This window comes from Amblyomma maculatum, chromosome 10, assembly GCF_055883805.1.
Source record: "Amblyomma maculatum isolate TAMU_Amacu chromosome 10, ASM5588380v1, whole genome shotgun sequence".
Lineage (NCBI taxonomy): Eukaryota > Metazoa > Arthropoda > Arachnida > Ixodida > Ixodidae > Amblyomma > Amblyomma maculatum.
In genome coordinates, this window is record NC_139353.1 from 155,827,305 (window position 1) to 155,848,717 (window position 21,413).

Sequence of the window (21,413 nt, forward strand, 5' to 3'; positions counted from 1 at the left end):
GCAGGGTTTAGATAAAGTGAATTTATTTGGACAGGTGAGGAATGTGAGGACATGCGAGGTCGTACGCTTGAAGGTGGAGGATCCAGCGCCCTAGACGACTGGACAAATGTTTCTAAAGAGGTTAACCAGCGTAAGACGGGGTGGTCAGTGACGACCGTGAAGTGACTTCCGTGCAGGTAAGGCCAAAACTTCCGAACAATCCAGACGACGGCGAGACATTCTTGCTCAGTAAGAGTGTATTTTTGTTCCACGGGAGTCAAACTTCGGCTTGCATAGGCAACAGCATTTTCTGTAGACGTGCCTTGGCGTTGCAGAAGGACAGCACTAATGCCATGGCTACTGGCGTCGGTGAGCAAAATAGTTGGAGCTTTGTCATCATTATGGCAGAGGATGGGAACCCTAAGTCAGAGCACGCTTCAGAGATTCAAATGCTTTTTCGCAAGCAGGAGACCAAATCATAGGCGTGTCAGTGTGAAGAAACGCATTAAAGGTTAGGCAATAGAGGCGAAATTGCGGATGAATCTGCCGAAGTATGATGCCAAGCCGAGGAAACAGTGGAGATCTGTGATCCGAGTCAGATGGGGAACGTGCAACGCAGCAGCGATTTTTTTCGGAGTCAGGCTTAATTCCTTCGCTGCTTGCGAGAAGGCCAAGGACTTTAGTCGATTTTGATGCAAAATGGCATTTCTTCGTGTTTATCTGTAGGCCAGTGCTGTAAAGTGCTGTCAAAACGTTACCAAAACGAGTAAGGTGATCAGAAAATGGCGAAGAAAAAATGACGATGTCATCTAAGTAACAAAGACATTTTTTCCAATTGAGGCCGCGGAGAACTGTGTCAATCATGCTCTCGAATGTAGCTGGAGCGTTGCAGGGTCCACATGACATTGAATTCGTATAAACCATCCGGTGTTACAAAGGCGGTTTACTCTATCATCTTCGTACATGGAGATCTGTCAGTAGTCTGATCTTAAGTCAAGGCTGGAGAAATATTGGGCACCTTGTAAACAATCGAGGGCGTCATAAATTTGAGGGAGGGGATACGCATCCTTGGAAGTGATTCTATTTAGAGCACGGTAATCGACACAAAAACCAACCGAACCATCATTTTTTGCACTAGCACAACAGGCGATGACCAGGAACTAGACGATGGGCGTATGATGTTGCGTGCAAGCATGTCAGTAACATTTTCCTGAATAACCTTGCTATCGGTGGAAGACACATGGTATGGCCGGCGTCTAACTATGCCTAATCCGCTGGTGTGGATGCAATGCTTTGCTGAAGCGGTTTGACCCAATGCGCCGCAATTGACGTCGAACGAGTCTGCGTGCTTGTTCAATACAGCGAGCAATGCGTCTGTCTGGTCTGCTGTCAGGTAGGTGCTGACCGTGTGCCGAAGTGCTACACTGAGCGAGGCAGAGGTAAATGGGAAGAAGAGTGACAGGCTGGGTGGAAGCAACTGATGCAACCTTAGAGCCGCGGCGCAGAAGAATGGGCTATGATGTGCTGTTGAAGGAGGCGAGAATGGAAGAACCCCTGGAGAAGCGAAGAAGGGACACGATGATGATAATACCTCTTGAGAGGAGACGAGGTCTGGGTATAATCAAAATGTCGCCATCGGTGACGGCATCAGAAGTCACAGAAAGAATATCTTCGTTGCCCGGATAGAGGACGGGATTGGCAAGCATAACTAAGCAGAAAGAAGGCTCTCTATCGGCAACAATGCTGCATTCAGTGACCTCAAGAGTGGAAGGGGAACATGTAATGTTCGCTGAGGCGTTTTGGAGGAAATTACAGCTGAAGATGAGTTGATGGACACAGAAGGAGAGGACAGCAAACTCAATAAATTGCAAGATGTCGTTAGTGGTGACGATCGGGCTGTACACGCTCCACAAGGGTTAAATGTTCTCTCCATTTGCAGCACGTAAAAAAGGACCGGTTTAAGGAGTGCACACTTTTTCGGAGTTTTAAACACAAGTGAAGCTTCATAATGGAAATAGCGGCGCCCGTATAGTATAATAAAGCTTCGAGTACATTTCCTTCAACGAATACAGTCAACATGTTGGATGGGAGCAGAGGAGCGAACGGAGCGAAGGCAGGCGGTACAGGCCTCTGGAAACTGCACAAGTTAGGTTTCTGTGTGGAGGGCAGAAGCTGAAGATGGAGGGCGAAGTGGCGACGTAGTCCGGCGAAAGGGTGATGGGGAGCGACGACGCGATGGCCGTGCTATCATAGACCGGTCAGGGGAAGTCGACGGAGAGGAGGAGTGACGGAGGCCATTGTCGATGTAATACTGGCAAGGAGGAAGCTGGCATGCGTCGTAATGTCGAACGTACCGGTAGCTCGCATGCTTACCTCGCAGTCGCCGGTGACAGACGCGTGTAACGTGGCCGCAGAGGCCGCAATGGAAAGAAACTGGACGAGGTGGGAGAGGCCGCCAATGACCATAATCCGGTTGTCGCGGGGACAGGGTGGCGAAGCTGGGTGGCACAGGCGCGTGATGGGCAGGAGGACAAGAAGGAGGTGCCGCAGTGACTTCGACATACATCGGAACGTAGGGAGGGGCTGGTGGTTCTGTAGCCATGGAACGAGGGAATGAAGCAAGCTCCTTCTTGATAATGCCACGCAACTCAGGAGATTGAACAGGTGGGCGGGAGAAAGCAGTACCGACGAAATATTATTGTGGAGCTATTCCCGTTTACTAGAGCCTATAATATTGCGCAGATCAGCTTTGGGGGTTTGGTGCCGATGCCAGGTGTTGTTGAGCCGGCGCGACTGTAGGTAGTCTAGTCAATGGCAAGTGGTTTGGTTTGGTTGGTGGGGTTTAACGTCCCAAAGCGACTCAGGCTATGAAAGACGCTGTAGTGGAGGACCGGAAATCTTGACCATTTGGGGCATGAATGCCTGCTACCATGACGGGATTCTGGGAAGCTAGAGCTGCGTAGGAAAAAGAGCCCATTCCTTTTAAAATATGACTAACACGTTCATCTTTGACCAATGCATTGTTGACTCGCCGGCCAAGGGCGAGTACGTCCTCAATGTAGGATGTGCATGTCTCTCCTTGAAGTTGCTCACGGATCTTTAGCTTCTTTTGGAAAGAGGCCGGACCAGCACCAACAGTTCCACAGATTTGGCGGATCTGTGTCATGAACTGAAGCCAGTCAGGAATGGCGTCCTCATGGTTGGGGAACCACGTCTTAGCCACGTCACTGAGGTAACAAGAGACGATGAGTAGGTTCATAGAAGCGTCCCAGGCGTTAAAAACGCTGACCCGATCGTACTGTTGTAGCCAGTCTTCGACGTCGTCGCCGCGGAGACTGGCGAAAACAGGAGGGTCGCGCTGACGTGAGGTAGCTGACCAAGTTGGATGATTCAAATGCTTGTTTACACTAGCCTGTTTACGGCAGCGAACGACTAGGAATTGATGTATTTAGTGCAGTTTGTTCATTCCTCGAAGCAAATAACACGAAGATCCGCTGCGAAGCATGGATCTAAAAGGCTGACACTGCCAAGACTGTTTACAGTTAGGTGGCCACAAGTGTTCCGTTGATAAATGTTGAGCGGAACTTATCGGTGCCCTATAATGTGACAGCTTCGGTGTAGTTGCCATACTTTAAACTTCGTTAGTCTAAACCCGCGCTCTAAATCCTAAGAGCCAAGAATGAACTGCATCGAAGGATCTGGTTAGTATTGGTAATGGTTAAAAAAAAGTTAGTGTGAACTTAGAAAGAACAAAGGTTATATGCTTTATTCCTTGCACAGAATAAAATTTACATACGCACTATTTAATGGTGTGTGATTATACTATGATGTAGCCACCCCCCCATCCCCTCCAGCCACCCCGTTTGCCGACTGCGACTACAGAACAGCGTATCTATATTTCGTGCCCAAGTAATAGTTTCAGCAATCATGGTGAGTTAGTAGCATACTTGCCATACAAAAATCAGTCATCGTGAAGCAGCTAGATCATAGAGTGTGATATTGACAATAGGCAATTGTTCTGGACTGAGCATGTAGAATATTTACCTATAGATTTGTACGTGTCCGAAAACAAATATTGCGCGAATTTTTTCAGCGATACGTCAGCCCCCAAACGAAAATATCCATCTTAAAAGCAAAAACCGCGTTCTGTACTCCTGGGTAATACATCTTTTACTCGAAGCAAACAACGAATGAATTAATTCTCTCATAGGGAAGTTGTTTTCAATCACGGCTCACTAACTGACCCACCGGGAAATTGTTGAAGAGTCACCAGGACTTTTCGATAGTTTAAATCAAGAAGATGTCTTGAACCATGCCGGTCAGGGTATTATTACCCCACCCTTCACACTTCAGACAAAATACTGCGTATTCGGATAGCTGATTAACTCTCTAAGTTTTTCATCTATAGATGATCGCAATATGCAAAAAAGGCTGCCTCTTACTTTCGGACTTTGTTAACTTTGAGTTGCCGGCCGTCTTGCAACGCCGCCATTCAAGTGCACGAGCAGCGCTCAACGATCGTATGCTCGCGTGTGAACGCCCGCTTTAAAAGGCGCCCTTCACAACACGTTCTGATCACATTGCGATAACGATAAAAGCGAATGGATGGATGGATGGATGGATGGATGGATGGATGGATGGATGGATGGATGGATGGATGGATGGATGGATGGATGGATGGATGGATGGATGGATGGATGGATGGATGGATGGATGGATGGATGGATGGATGGATGGATGGATGGATGGATGGATGGATTATAGGAGCGTCCCCTTTGAAACGGGGTGGTAGCAGTAGCTATCATGCTCATTTTTCTCCCTATATCTTAAATTTTTGTTCCTAGATTACTAACATTATGTCACTTCTCTGCTTTTAAGCCACCAATCTTCCAGTCGTTTTTTGCTAGTTTCTACCGCCGGTTTATTCACCTGGCCACTGATATATTAAACCCCAGAGCTTCAGGAACAGTGATTGCGCCTGCATCAACTTCCGGATGGATGCCATTACATTCGAGTATAATATGGTCAATTATTTCACTGGAGTTACCACATACAGCACATGCGTCCTCTCCAATGTTAAATTTCTTTTTGTAGCTGCATGTTCTAAGGCTCCCTGATCTAGCTTCAAAAAGTAGGGCTCTGCCTCTTGAGATATGAAAGAAATCTTCCTTCCTCATCTGCATTTTCCACTTTTGGTATAATTCCACACTCTGTTTCTTCTCCATCAAATTTATCCAATTTTTACCTTCTGTGTTTTCACCTGTTGCTTAATGCTCTTTATTTCTCCGTCCTTGTGACTAGCATACTTACTAGTTAGTTTCCTAGTTGTTTTCATCCATTGTGAGTCAACGCTTTTTAGGTACAGGTATTTAAATACTTTAGCTGTTCATCTGTTACTGTCCAATTTCCTCAGGCGTTTGTCATATAATATTTTGCTCTGAGCTTCCCGTACTCCGAAATATGCCCAGCCCATATCTCCCTGTACCACCTCATTTGTATTTTTGCCGTGGGCACCTAGTGCTGATCGTCCAACGGCTCTCTGATTTATTTTTTATTGCCGACTGTACCTCTGATTTTAGGCACAAAACCGCATTTCCGAAAGTAAGCCCGGGCACCATATTTTCTTTCCAAATACCCCTCAAAACCTCATACCTATTGTATCCACAAAATGCCTTATGCTTCATTATCCCGGCATTCCTTCGCCCTTTGGCCTTAAGTGATTGCTCATGCTTTCCAATGTATGCCAATCCTTCGTTTACCCATACCCCCAGATATTTATATTCTGCTACTCTAGGTATTTCAAGGCCTTGTATTTTAAGACCCTGAACAGTTGAGCCGTTGGAAATCATCAGACCCGACTTGACTGCGCTGAAACTGAAGCCTAGAGCGTCCCCTTCCTCTCCGCAATACTTAACTAGAGTTTGCAATTCTTGCAGACTCTCAGCTAGCAGCACAATATCGTCTGCATAGATCAATCCGGGGAGGCGCTGCTCTAACGCCTTTCCACCTAATCTACATGACAGGTTAAAACCTAGATACTGTCTTGTATCCTCCGTTCCAGGTTTATCATATGAAGCATGAACAGCACCGGTGATAGAGGACAGCCTTGTCTTAATCCTTTGCATACTTTGACATTTTCCGTACTTCTTATTCCTTCCCACGTAATTTCTACCTTTTTAACCCGGTATATTTCCTGTAGGAACTCTATTATCTCATAACCGATACCTTCTTCTTCTAATATGTTCCACAGGAGTTCCCTGCTTACGTTGTCGTACGCCCCGTTTATGTCCAGGAAGGCCAAATACAAACGTCTATTTTCCACTCTAGATATTTGGATGCATTGGGTAAGCACGAACAGGTTATCATCTAAGCGCCTACCATTTCTAAAGCCGTTCTGAAGTTCCCCGGGTATCTTGTTACTTTCTACCCATGCTTGCACCTTTAATTTCCCCGCCTGCATGGCTCACCTCCCCTTCATGGATCACTGCCTTGTCGTGGCGGAGGGGCTGGCGAAACTCGATGAAGTCGTGAGCTCTGCTGTGTAGGGCCACCCAAGATAGACAGGTCACGGCAGAGAGTTCTGACAAAATGTGATTCACCGGAGAAGGTAATGGCAACCCACTGCAGTATTTCCTGCCAAGAAAACCCTATGGGCAGTCACAATACCATTAATGATATGGCGCCGGACGATGAGCCCCCCAGGTTGGAAGGCGTCCCACATGTTACTGGGGATGAACAAAGGGCGATTCCTAGTAGCTCCAGGACGAATGAAGAGGCTGGGCTAAAGCCAAAAGGACGCTCAGTTGGGGATGTGTCGGGAAGCGACCGGAAAGTCCGATGTTGCAAGGAGATATATCACATGGCCACATGGAATGTAAGATCTATGGCGCAAAGTAAACTGGATGTCGTCCAGCGAGAAATGGACAGATTGAACATTGATATCTTGGGTATCAGCGAGCTCATGTGGACCGGAATGGGAGAATTTAACTCCGGCGACCATTACGTCTTTTATTGTGGGCACGAATCCAAGAGAAGGAACGGGGTCGCTCTCATAGTAAACAGAAGAATGGGCAAAGTAGTGCTAGGGTACAACCCCCAAAACGACCGAATGATTTCACTTCGGATCCAAGGTCACCCTTTCAACATAACAGTTATCCAAGTCTATGCACCGACCACTACTGCTGAAGAAGCTGATGTTGAGAGATTTTATGCGGACATACAATGCCTTTTAGACCGCACCCTATCATCAGACGTCGTTTTTCTCATAGGAGACTGGAATGCTAAGGTCGGGAAAGAAGAAATATCCGGAATTATAGGCAAGTTCAGTCTTGGCGAGCCAAATAAAGCTGGGCAGAGGCTAGTACTGTTTTGTCAAGGAAACAACCTGACCATAGCGAATCCTCATTTTCAACAGCACAAGAGGCGCTTGTACACATGGACTTCACCGGACGGTCTGTACAGGAATCAGATCGATTATATTCTTTGCCGGCAGAGATAGAGAAGCGCTATACAAGCAGTAAAAACAAGGCCTGGGGCCGATTGTGGCACCGATCATCAGCTTCTTGTTGCCAAAATTAAGCTTCGATTGGGGAAAACGCAGAAAACTAGAAGGCCTTTCAGGTATGATCTGGATCAATTTCCATTAGAATATGGTGTAGAAGTGAGAAATCGATTTCAAGAATTAGATCTAGAAGACAGAGAGCCCGAAGAGATGTGGACTGATGTTCGTGATATAATACAAGAAGTTGCTACTAATGTAGTTCCAAAGCAAAAGAAATGCAAGAAAGCAAACTGGTTATCTGAAGAGGCTTTGCAAATAGCTGAGCAGGATGGCAAAAGTCATGGGGGAAAGAGAAAGATACTAGGTTCTACATGCGGATTTTCAGAAAATAGCAAGGAGAGATAAGAATGCCTTTCCTGAACATACAGTGCCAAGCAGTTGAGGACAACAGCCAACTAAGGAACACAAGAGCTCTGTATAAGACAATCAAAGATATCAAAGGAAACTTCTGTGCTAAGCTGGGCCTGATAAAGGACAAACGAGGCAAGGACCTCACTGAAGCCTCAGTGATAAAGAAGAGGTGGCAGGAATACACAGAACTGTACAAGAAGGACCCGAATGTGGAAACCCAACATAAGACGGTTGTGATTACTGATCTCGAGCGGGGCATCCTCAAGAATGAAATTGAATGCGCCTTAGCCAGCCTTGCTAAGAACAAAGCTAGCGGAATTGATGGCATTCCATCTGAGTTGCTTCAAAACCTCAACCATGACGCTGTTAACATTCTGCATACATTATGTCAGAAGATTTGGACAACCCTTCAGTGGCCACAGGATTGGAGGAGGTCAGTTTACATCCCCATTCCAAAGAAAGGCAGTGCCAAAGATTGTTCCAACTGCCGCACTATCGCGCATATTTCGCATGCTAGCAAGGTGATGTTGAAAATCCTCCAAGGTAGGCTGCAGCAGTATGTGGATCGGGAGCTTCCGGACGTGCAAGCGTGGTTTCGCAAGGGCAGAGGAACTAGAGACCAAATTGCCAACCTTCGCTGGATCATGGAAAAAGCAAGAGAGTTCCAGAAACCCATCTTCTTCTGCTTTATTGATTATGCGAAAGCGTTTGACTGCGTAGATCACAGCAGATTGTTGCAAGCTCTCCAAGTGATGGGAGTTCCAATTCACCTCATCTGTCTGCTCAGGAACTTGTATGAAGGACAAGAGGCCACAGTCAGAACTGGGCATGGTCTTACTGATTGGTTTCCGATTGAGAAAGGAGTGAGGCAAGGCTGCATACTGTCGCCCTGCCTATTTAACCTATATGCAGAGTGCATCATGAGGAAGGCCGGTCTGGACGAGTCTTCAGCTGGAGTGAAGATTGCTGGAAAACGTATCAACAACCTTAGATATGCGGATGATACCACTTTAATGGCAGAAAGTGAAGAGGAACTCAAGAGACTTCTGATGCGCGTACAAGAAGAGAGTGAGAAGTTTGGGCTTAAACTGAACATTAAAAAGACAAAGATCATGGCGTCTTGCCCTATCACGTCCTGGAGCATCAATGGACAAGAAGTGGAAGCTGTGACAGATTTTCTCTTCTTGGGCTCCAAGATTACCTCAGAAGGAGACTGCAGCCATGAAATTAGGAGACGCCTGCTTCTGGGAAAGAGAGCAATGGTTAGCCTTGACCGCCTAGTAAAGAGCAGAGACATTAGTCTGCCAACCAAGATCCGTATAACTCATGCTATGGTCTTTTCAGTTGTGATGAATGGATGCGAGAGTTGGACTGTGAAAAAGGCTGACCGCCGAAGAGTTGACGCGATTGAATTGTGGTGCTGGCGAAGACTCTTGAGAGTTCATTGGACTGCCAGGAGATCAGATCAGTCGATATTGTCGACCATAAACCCTGACTGCTCATTGGAGGGTCAAATTCTAAGGTAAAGCTCAGCTATTTTGGTCATCTGATGAGAAGAGAGGAGTCGCTGAAGAAAGATTTGATGTTGGGAAAGGTTGAGGGTCGCCGGAGAAGGGGTAGGAAGCGAACGCGATGGTTAGATGGCATCATCGAGTCACTGCAGATGAAGTTATGTGATGCTAGGAAGATAGTGAGAGACCGGAAAGCGTGGCGTGACATGGTCCATAGGGTCACGAAGAGTCGAACACGACTGAACGACTGAACTGAACTGAACTGATGGCTAGCCTGTCGGCCTGTAGGATTTTAAGTGCATCCTGTCTCCTTTCCCTTTGTAAATCAAATTCATTTTACTGTGCCGCCAGCTGTCCGGAATTTGCTTATTCGTTCTGACTGTTTCCAGAGCTTCTAACAATGTTTCCGTACTTTTTGGACCGAGTTCATTATACAGCTTGATCGGAATTCCATCTATTCCTGTAGATGTGTTTTTAGGAATATTTTTTCTGCCTTTTTCCAGTTTAGATTGGCTATTTCTAAGCTGCTTTGTATTCTGCTACCTTGTGTTGCTTCCTTATTTGCGGAGATTACCCCATCGTCGCTCTTAAATCACTCGGCTATAACTGATGTAGTGTAGTTCACTGCGATGTCTCCCTTTAAGAAATTTCCCTCGTTATCTTGAATCCGATCCTGCTTTCTTTGATTCTTTTTTCCTAGCCAGCTTATAAAGTTCCAGAATTTTCTTGCTCCGCCTCTAGAGGCATCGTGTATGTCAGCCACCCAGCGAACAGTGGACTGCCTAATTTTACTTTGGACGAGGGTCTTCACCTGAAGTTTCTTTTTTCGATATGATTCCCATTTTGGTCGATTTCCTCCTGAGATACCTGTGCTTTCTTTGCAATTCGGTGTTCCCTTGAAGCAGCCCGTCGTTGTTCAATAGCTTCCCTGATTTCCTTATTCTACCAGCTCCGTGGCTTCTTCTTTCCATTCCAGTGGTTTGCTACTTTAACCTCCTGAGTTTTCCTCCTTATGAGTAGTTCTACCTGTTCATAATCATAGTCTTCAATGGGGCTTTGCTCTATTGCTTCCTCTATTTCTGCTGCTATCTGCGCTATTTGATCCTCGTTTAACTTTGCTTTTACGTTTTGTCTAAGTTCTATTTCTCTTTTCATCAAGGGCCCCATCTGCAGACTAATACGTTTATGATCACTTCCCAGACTACACTCCCCTTCTTCGTCTATTTCCATTTTTGTAACCTTGCGATAAATTTCCTGCGACATTAGACAATAGTCAATGGTCGCCTGCCTGTTGCGGAATTCCCACATGATTTGGCCTTCACCATTTTGTTTTTCTATTTACTATAACTAGATCGTGTCGCTCATAGAAATCTAGCATTAGCTTCCCGTTACACTCCGTGTATCCATCCAGATCGTCGATGTGGCCGTTCATGTCCCCCAGTAGAATAATATTGGCCCCGGTTCCAAACTGGCTTATATCGTCACTGAGACATTCAAAAAGATGTTTGTTTTCTTGCCTGAATTGATGTCCTGTTCCTAAATAAACTACCCCTAGCCATGTCATTATGCCGGCAATTGTTCCTGAAACCCAGATATGTTCTTTACAAGATGATTTATTTCTTTGCCAATTTGTTCCCTAGTGTATCAACATACCTACCCCTCAACCCTTTTTTTCCGTTCTCGTTATGTTGCACCCTTCCCAGACGTAGCCTTCTATAAACGGCGGATCTTCTAGATCCCTGAGATGAGTCTCGCAAAGAGCGTACACACATATTTTGTCATCCTTCAACTGCTGTTCTATCTCTAGCCATTTCGATCTTTTCTTACCTCCTTGAATGTTTATGTAGCTGACCCTATTGTTAAATTTCATTTTGTACTTTTCTTTCTCGACCTCCTCCTTGGCTTTTTTTGGGCTCAGCCTCCGTTAATACGCTTTTTTCTGCTTCACTTCTAACTACTCCTGTGCACGGAGCCCTCACGGACCCCCTAAAAAAGCTACAGCCCTGCCTGCCAGGCGCCAGGTGATCTCTGCTCCCACCCGCCTGACCTACTTTGCTTATGCCTCCCATGCCAGTGCTAGCCCCAGCCACGTGGCCCGCATTGGAACATTCGTCCTCGTTGGTTCCAAGGATAAAGTCGGCCTCTTTTTTTTTTTCAATTTGAGGAAGCTGTCCAAGCAGTTTTTGTTTTTCCGCCCTTAACAAACGCACTTCAATTTCTAAATCATCCACACGAGACACTAAACTGCCCCTTTCTTGATCAAATCTGTCTAGACGTGCACTCAGTACGCAACACCGACACAAAAAGTAGCTGCCTTCCTCTTCACCTACAGACTCAAAACGCGTTTCCTTGAGATTAACCTGCGTCTCACACTGAGTACACTTTACCTTCGTTTGATTGCACATCTTAAGCGCTCATCGACTGAGCTATATCTATTACGAATTCTCAGAATATACAAATTGCCAGAAGAAGACACAAGAAACGACTAGCAAACACGCATTAAAAACCAATTCTGCGAATGCCAATAGCCTAGAAAAAAGTATTTATCTAAAAAAGATAGTTAACGAATGAACGCCAAGAAAACCTAGCTGCCAACACGAAAAACCAGGCTGCATCTAACCTAACTAGCTGAAAACAAAATAATGTTAGTAAAAGAAAGAACTCATCTATTTGGCGCTTCGGAAGCTCCCGCTGTCGCCAGTCCGTCCGTTTCCGGTTGCCACGTGCAATCGGAGGAGCGATGGAACACGCGTCCGCACCACACGGCTGTCAACTCTATATAGAACTCTATATGCAATAGAACTCTATATGCACGCCACGGTAGGCGAAGCCACGTTATGAAGCGTAATAAGCAGCGGTTAAGCCGAGAAGCTCAAGAATCCTCCGTACTCATCCAGTTTCCTAAATGCAGCTGAGTTCTACCGCCCCTGGGTTTTTATGACTGCGGAGGAATAGAATGCAGAGCCCTTTTTATCGTAACCGAGCACTTCTAAACGCCGCAGCATACCTTTGCTTTCAAGATCAACTAGCCTCTCTTCGGGGCCTCCAGCCGCTACAGTCTCCGTCGTCATACCAAGATAGTAGCGCGACGGCCAATAGGCGGCGTTGGCAGTATGCAGAAAACTCCTGCGTAGGCTCCCTATTTCGGGACGTCATTTGCCGTCGCCGCTGCCCGAGCTCTCTGGACCAGGGCACGCTGGGACTCCAGGTCTCAGCTGGACACAGCCGCCTCCCAGTCCTTCTTAGGTGGCTGTTTTATAACTTTTTTATTTATATTTTCTGGCAGGCCCACACCATGTGGTATAGGTCAGCATACTGCCGCGGAGCATGCACCTACCCGTGAATGTAGGGTCCACGTGTTTTTGTATGGCGGTATTGAGAAAATACCCGATTTGGAACCGATGTTGGCACTCCTCAAATCTGTCAAGACCTTGGCGGATCCCGGGAGTGCACTCCTGTTGCGGCGTAAATGATTTGTAATGTCCGCATAAGTTATGAGCGGGATTGGTATGGTTGCCTCGATAGAACCGGAGGATTGAGCGGAACCCAGAACCCAGGAATAGGAACGCTCGGGCAGCCGCGTGAGCGGTCTCATTCCCCTCCACCACTTGGTGAGCGGACATCCATATAATGCTTTTTACTAGCAGCCGAATCTGAATTTCTCGTATGTGCTAATAATATCCTGCGGGCGAGTGGCGCTATCTTACCCAGTACGTAATTTCGGCCGGCCTGTTGCGAGTCCGACATTATGAACATTGCGTCGGTGTTGGTGGCGCCCAGTGCAATCAACGCCTGCCTTCCTTCGTGCACAACAGCAATGGTATAGATGCCATGCTCGCTGGGACTCGCTGCATCCAAGTAATATACGCCTGTCCTACCGCGATAGTTATTTGAATACATTTAACGTGGGGAGCATGTTGAGAAAAGAGCAGATGGAGAATACCTCAGTTATCTGTGATTTGCTGATGAGATTGCCTTGGTAAGTAACACAGGGGATGAACTGCAAAGATGATTAATGACCTAGTTATGAAAGGCAGAAACGTAGGCTTCCAAATCAGTATGCAGATGATTAAGGCAATGTTCAGCAGCCTTGGGAAGGAACAGCAGTTTACGCTAGGTAGCGAAGCAGTGGAAGTAGTAGGCGAATATGTCTACTTAGGACAGGTAGTAACCCCAGATCCGAGCCATGAAAGGAAAACAACAAGGAGAATAACATTGGGATGAAACGCATTTGGCAAGCACTCACAGATTATGACTAGTAGCTTACCGGTATCACTCAAGAGCTGTATCTTACCTGTACTAACCCATGGGGCCGAAACGTGGAGGATAACAAAGAGAGTTCTACTTAAGTTGATGACAACGGAGAAGGCTATGGAATAAAAAATGGTAGGGGTAACATTAGGAGCTAGGAACCGAGCCGAGTGGGTCAGAGAAATAACTCAAGTTAATGACATTCCAGTGGAAATCAAAAAGAAGAAATGGGCATCGGCAGGAGTTGTAGTGCGAAGAGAGGATAACCGATAGTCGCTTAGGGTAACAAACTGGATTCCAAGGGAAGGAAAGCGTAGCAGGGGGCGGCAGAAAGTTAGGTGGGCGGATGAGGTTTAGAAATTCGAAGAGGTCTAGTGGATGCAGCTATCACAGGACAGAGTTGAATGGAAGGATATGGGAAAGGCCTTCCACCCTGCAGTGGACACAGTCAGGCTGATGATGATGCTGATGATCTGTCACAATTCGCCGCTGACACCTTAACGGAGCTGTAATTCAAAGCATGAAGGTGGGAGTAAAAAAATAGAGAAAGAGGCGCCGTAATGGAAGGCTTCGGAAAACCACGCAACAGATGCTTTCATCTGATAGCATTTTAGTGACCGAAAGTGCCCCTTAGAATGTTTTAAAGGGGTTATGACAGCTAAGATGTGAGCCTAAACTAAGTATTGTATTTTACTCCACACACGTTAAATTATAAATTTTTGAAATATTGTTACGAGGCACGTCGAGATATTAGGAGGCGATGGTACGTCGTAGCCGCAGCAGTTCACCGTCAGGGACACACTCACAGGAGAACCAGACGTAGCTGCAGCGTCGTCTTTCTCTACTAGCCCAGCACTTCGTGATCGTCTCTTTCACTGCGTACCGTAACAATACCCCCCCGCGGAAGAAGCACAGTCCCAGTGCGTAGACTACATAGAGTGCGAGATATAAGGTTTGAGACGCGCGACGTGCATGACTTCTGGATGATGGTTTGCCGGGGAGTGGCGGTTCACAGGAATAATCTCGTACGTCTCGTCGGTAAGTTGCCGCAAGACCTGGTAAGGGCCCACGTAGCGGGGCAGAAGTTTCTCGCACATGCCTACACGTCGAGCAGGGAGCCAGACGAGTACGAGGGAGCCAGGAGGGTAGTAGGCGTCACGGTGCTGGAGATCGTAACGGTGCTTATGAGAACGCTGGGACGCACGAAGCCGGTCTCGAGCAATATGACGGGCTGCATCAGCGCGGGCGATGGCATCAGAAGCATAACTTCAGGAGGAATCGTCAAGAGGCAGTAGGGTGTCGAAGGGAAGTAGAGGGTCGCGGCCGAAGAGTAGATAAAAGGGAGAGTATCCGGCGGTATCATGCCGTGAGGAGTTATAAGCGAATGTTATGAAAGGTAAAGAGATGTCCCAGTCACGGTGATGGTCAGAAACATACATTGACATCATATCGGTCAGGGTACGATTAAGGCGCTCAGCAAGACCGTTCGTTTGTGGATGGTAGGCCGTTGTGAAGTTGTGGCGCGTAGCGCATGAGCGCAGAAGGTCATTAATAACTTTAGAAAGGAAGCAGCGACCGCGATCGGTGAGCATTTGAAGAGGAGCACCATAAACCAAGATGACGTCATGCAAAAGATCGGTGAGCAGTTGACGAGGAGCACCATGAAGCAAGATGACGTCATGCAAAAGAAAGTCTGCAATGTCGGAGGCACAGCTGGTGGTTATAGCTCTGGTTATGGTATACCGGGTGGCGTAATCGGTCGCTACGGCAATCCATTGTTCCCTGAAGTCGATGTGGGGAATGGCCCGAGCAGGTCGAGACCAAATCGAGAAAAGGGCTCAGTTGGAACTGCGAGTGGTTGCAGGGGCCTACTAGGGTGAAGAGGCGGGGTCTTCCTGCGCTGGCACAGCTCACAGGCGGCGACGTAGCGACAAACAGAGCGGTAGAGTCCAGGCCAGTAGAATCGCCGTCGAACATTGTCGTATGTGCGGGACACTCCTAGGTGCCCTGCTGTAGGAGCATCATGAAGGTGCGCAAGAACAGCAGAGCGTAGATGTGTCGGGACAACAAGCAAAAGGTCTACACCATCTGGGGCGCATATTGCGTCGGTATAATGTGTTATTAAGCAGCACAAACATACTGATGGGCGGATCGGTGCTGCCGTTGCGCAGGTGATCAATAATGGGGCGCAGTGAAGGATCACGACTCTGTTCGACGCCGATGTGGAGAAAGTTCGAAATGGACAAAACGCAGTAGTCAGCAGTATTGTCAGGAAGTTCAGGAGGGTCAACGGGGTGGCGGGACAAGCAGTCGGCGTCTTGATGTAGGCGGCCTGACTTGTACACAACAGTAAGCGTGTATTCTTGTAATCGCAAGGCCCAGCGACCTAAGCGGCCAGTAGGGTCCTTAAGTGATGACAACCAACACAAGGCATGATGGTCCGTCACTACGCTGAAGGGCCGCTCAAACAAATAAAGAAGGAATTTGGTCAGCGCCCAAACAAGTGCAAGGCATTCGCGCTCCGTAATGGAATAATTGCGCTCGGACTGAGATAGAAGGCGGCTGGCATAGGCAATCACACGAGAGTGGCCGTGCTGGTACTGGGCAAGTATGGCGCCAATACCATGTCCGCTAGCGTCGGTGCGCAGTTCTGTAGGCGCAGACGGGTCGAAGTGCGCCAGTACAGGAGGAGCGGTGAGCACGGAAATGAGCGTTGTGAAGGCCTGAGCTTGTTCATGGCTCCACGAGAAATTCACGTTTTTCTGCAAAAGGGAGGTAAGGGGACGTGCTAGGTCAGCAAAGTTCCGAATGAAGCGACGGAAGTAGGAGCAGAGCCCGAGAAAACTTCGCACATCACTTGTATTACGTGGTGTAGGAAACTCGCGGACTGCGCGAACTTTATCAGGGTCGGGCTGCACACCATTTTCGTCAACCAAATGTCCCAGGATTTTGATCTTGCGGCGGCCGAAGCTGCATTTTTTTGCGTTGAGTTGAAGACCGGCGCGGCGAAAGACTGCCAGTATCGTAGAAAGCCGTTCAAGGTGACCTGTGAACGTGGGAGAGAAAACGACAACGTCATCTAAGTAGCATAAGCACGTTGTCCACTTGAAGTCACGGAGAAGCGAGTCCATCATGCGCTCGAAGGTCGCAGGAGCGTTACAGAGGCCAAATGGCATGACCTTGAATTGGTATAGTCCGTCAGGGGTGACGAATGCGGTTTTCTCTCGATCCCGTTCGTCGACAGCTATTTGCCAGTAGCCGGAACGCATGTCGATCGAGGAAATATAGCTGGCACCATGCAAGCAGTCGAGGGCGTCGTCAATTCTCGGGAGCGGATAAACGTCTTTTTTAGTGATCTGATTGAGGTGGCGGTGATCTACACAGAATCTCCAAGTCTGATCTTTCTTTTTGACTAAAACGACAGGAGACGCCCAGGGACTGCAGGAAGGCTCAATAATATTATTTGTCAACATCTTGTCGACCTCCTTCTGTATCACGTGGCGCTCAGCAAGAGACACTCGATAAGGCCTTCTGTGAATCAATATGAACACATTCTGTGCATAGGTAGTTTTAAAATGAATTTTGATTATTAATATTGAAAGCAGGCTCCTGGTCTAGCAATCATTAGCCGCTGACGTCACGACGAGATCTCATCCCTATGCCGTCTGCTATTCGCGGTTTCTGCTGCGCTCTTGCATGCACGCCGTGGATGATGGTCGCTATAATATACGAGCTTATTTATCCTCGGACCTATTTTGGTCTTCGTCTAGAAATTGTCGAGGACGCCGAAATAGACGAGCTCATGCTGTATGGTTGAAGCTTGCAATGAGAAGCATAATATTTTTACCTTATGAGAATTAGCTAGTTTCGCAACAAAACGCTCCCGCGTATAAAAAGGTACATGTCCGACGTTTCCCTCCGCCGTGTGCGCGGCAAAAGGGGGTAAAGGTTAGCGTTGTGTTGCTGATTACTGAAGTATTCCCCTTCGCTCTTGGGGTCTAAAAATAAGAAGAAATGCCAAACTAGCATACGTTGACGCGAGAGCATATCTTAAATCATTAGAGAAACAGACAAAACTTTTGAATGCAGCGGTACCCCTTACTTGCTGTTATATGCGCTGTTAGTAAAGCTTTATTTTCGGCTGGTGAAGCATTTTTGGAAATCATGTTCAGTCTGGCCACGTCCAGCGCAGGAAAGCTCGCGCCGCCGCCGCCGCTTCAGTCCCGTCATCGCAAAACCCAACGCGATTCGAATGCGCTTCACTGGCCGCTCCGAACAAGAGCCTCCCATTCGTCCCTTCCCCGCCTTGCCTCCCCCGCAGCCGCGAGCGCGACTGCTACGGACTCTCTAGCCGAACGACTCGTGAATGCTTCAACGTAAGCAGAGTAAATATACAGCATTTAGTATTTTGTGTGTGATCCCTAAACTCCCGCCGAATGCGGCGATTCGTGGATTACGACTGCGACCTTAGCGTGTTCACCAAGCGGCGCCGACAGCTGCCGGCTGCGCTCGACAGACAGGGTGACATTGACGCCTTCCGCTCAATGTGCGCTTTGTAATTTAAGCAGTCGTCGATTTAATGTCACTATCGCCAGAACTGCACTCGATAGCCACATGCAACCGCTAAAGTTTGTGATGCGCTCTCCGTAACAGCCGACACCCTAGACACGAACCCCGCGTACTTTCGCTAGGCGTACTCGTCGCGGAACGGGCCGGCAGTTCGGCGAGGACTAACATTTCTGGGCAAGGTCATTGCTGAAGAAAAAGGGGACATATAAAGTGTAGCCGCTTGTTTTCCCTTTTCTAACACATTTCTTGTACAGACAAGCGCAGCTGTTCAAGTAGCTCATAGGTTGTCAAGTTCTCATTCGTTCTCCGACCCGACCAAAACAGTCGGGTAGCAGTCCGCTGATCAGTTCCTTCGGTGTCCCGGTGCCTAAAACCTCCCATAACGGTAATAGGCGATCGTTGGTTGTGCTTGCGTCGTCGCCGGTGTAATGCGACAGATCAGTGCGTTGATAAAAGCTAAGGAACATAACCATGCAGCAAACTGACTATGTCCGTGCCTTATGCTGAAGAAAACATGCCTTACTCTACATCGTTTTCGTGGGGTAACATACTTTCGTCGAACACATCTGCATGAGGGACTACCACTGTGTCAATCGTCCATAAAAAACTGAGAGACGTGTCCTTTGATATATTGCAGGTTGCACTGCAGACGACATTCCGCCACGCATCCTCTGTGACGTCACACAAACATTGCAAAATGGCAGTTGCTCTCAGTAGGAGGAGCTTCTGGATTCCGATTTCTAACGCGTTTTTTTTTTCTAATATGCGCCACACGCTAGGCCCTAAAACTTTGAGAGTAGGATCACAGACCTATATAATATTCACAGAAGTATAAAACGGCAATACATTGAATGACCTTGTCATCGCCCCTTTTATTTCTTTGAGCCCGTTGTTTCGCAGGGCGGTGTGATCAGAACATTGTTACTGTAAGTTTTTTTTTAAGGCCCACCTTAATCTCTGCGATCCCTGATTCCACTCTGTACCTCTCGTCGACGCTGGTTCCTGCATGCTTTTCTTGCTTCTCGCTACCCTCTTGCAGATATAGGTTTGTCGGCACGCCTCTTGGTAAAACGGCCACCAATGCTGAATTAGAACGGCAGATTGGGCTAGTTGGTTGTTTATAATTTGGTAACCACAGCGCTAAAAGACGAGGACTAAAAGGAAGAACGCAACACGGACAACCCCTGACCGTGTTGCACAATTCCTTCTTTGTCCTCGCCGGTTAGCGCTGTAGATCAAAACTACACCGAAATGCTGGGGTAAGATTGTGGGTCAATAGGTGAAAGAATGCCTCCTTTTTGTAATGGCTACTTGCCTATAAACGCTCATGTAAAATCGTGATTATCGTTACGCTCTCGCAGAAGTATTTTTTTGGGGATAACGGTTTTCGTATCATGCATGGGGTGATGTGCTACCAGCATCAAATGAAACACGAATGAAATATTTGAAGCACGAAGATAAAAAAATGATATCGTTTCAACCATAAAATTAACAATGCAGACTACGGTATTTCATTTTGCGCGGAGGCCCTCCCTTAGAAGTGTTCATCAAAAAGCCTATATCATTGAGTCATTTTATCTGTCCGCATTTCTGTTTGTTGTTTCATTTGTTACTTATATCCCGTACGTTACAGTATGCTGCGCGAAACACATGTTCGCTGAAGAACGCAATTATCTGGCCTCACTTGATGCCGATTCGTCTCTGCACTGCTTGCGTTGTTTTCGGGCGCAATGCTTGCACCCTTGTACTTGGCATAAGAAGGAGGACACGTAGAAAAAGCCAAGCCATGAGGCTAACAGTGCTACGATAGCACGGTAGCCGTCATAAGCGCTCACTGCGAAGGGTGATTTGGCCGGTAATACTATGTTTTTGTTTAGGGTAGGCGATGAGCGGTGATCTCGCTGGTCATAAATCAGTGTGTGAAAAAATCTATTTATGAACTTTTGAAGACACTTCTGTTTTCGATGCTGCATTGAAAAGCATATTAGGAGAAAATAACTAAATTTGCAAATTTCCTGCGCGCTACGCGATGTCACTTCTCAACTAAATCCCATTGGCCAATACTAATCCCCCTTATCTTTGCATTCAGATGCCAGGGGTTATATCCGGCATTTTCTGCCCTCGTAGCGAGTAAAAGGAGCTACTTATATTGTTGCAAAGTCACTCATAGAACACGAATTGGATCACTGAAAGAAGAGATAGGAATAACGTAAGTCCCCCTTCAGAGCTCCCTCATGGAGCATACACCTGCATCCCAGTGGCCTCAATCTTGTGGTGCACGCAACGAGGCCAAAGGCTGCAGGCATATCTAATCGCCTTTTCGCTGCTCGGTTCAGAGTGCTCTTCAGAAATTGCCCTCTGTACTACAAAATGACGCCCGCGATATCCACTTGAAGGCCTCTGATTGCAGCCAGCACGATGAAGCACCTGAGCTATATGAAAGAGAAACCAGCAGCCGAGAAAAGCTACGCACGCCACATCACATGAGCGTTCATGAACAATGAGAGGCAGAAATTATATCCACTAAAGACGAACTGCCGAAGCAACGGCATGGCAACAGTGCTCACTGCCTTCAAAAAGGATCAGTATCATCAAACACGTGCAACTCTGAGCTTTCTCCAATGAAGCGAATCAGATCTCTTAGCAAAGTTGTCGGTGCTGCCCCATATTGCTACTTGCTTTTCGCAGCCTTCCTAAAGAACGAAGGTTACCTAGGCATAGTGTAAAGCTTCAGGGGTGATTTACATTCCTCTTGTACAACATGGGCAAACCTTGCCGCTTTTCAGTATGGTAATAACGAAGCTAAAGCACAAAACTGGTGATATTCTTGAGCTGGTAAATGTGGTGGCTATACACAGCACAATATTTGTGAACAATCGAGTTATTTTTGAGCCTAGGAAGTGCACAATCATTGCCAATTAAATGAACAAATATGTACCCCAACAATATTCTGTTATATGTAATATGAGATGTGAAATTCAGAAATAGCCCTAGAATCGATAACGAGCAGACGGGTTTATTACATAGCGAGAGATTCTGGATGATAGCGGACAGTCGTTTTGGATATATAAATTTACGTCCGTGACTTCTTGCGCATAAGCAACGACAGCCTAAGCTAAGCGTTCGACAACATCTCTTGGTTTCCTCAGTGGCTCTTCTTTTTTTTTCTTTCCTAAGAATCATATCAATTC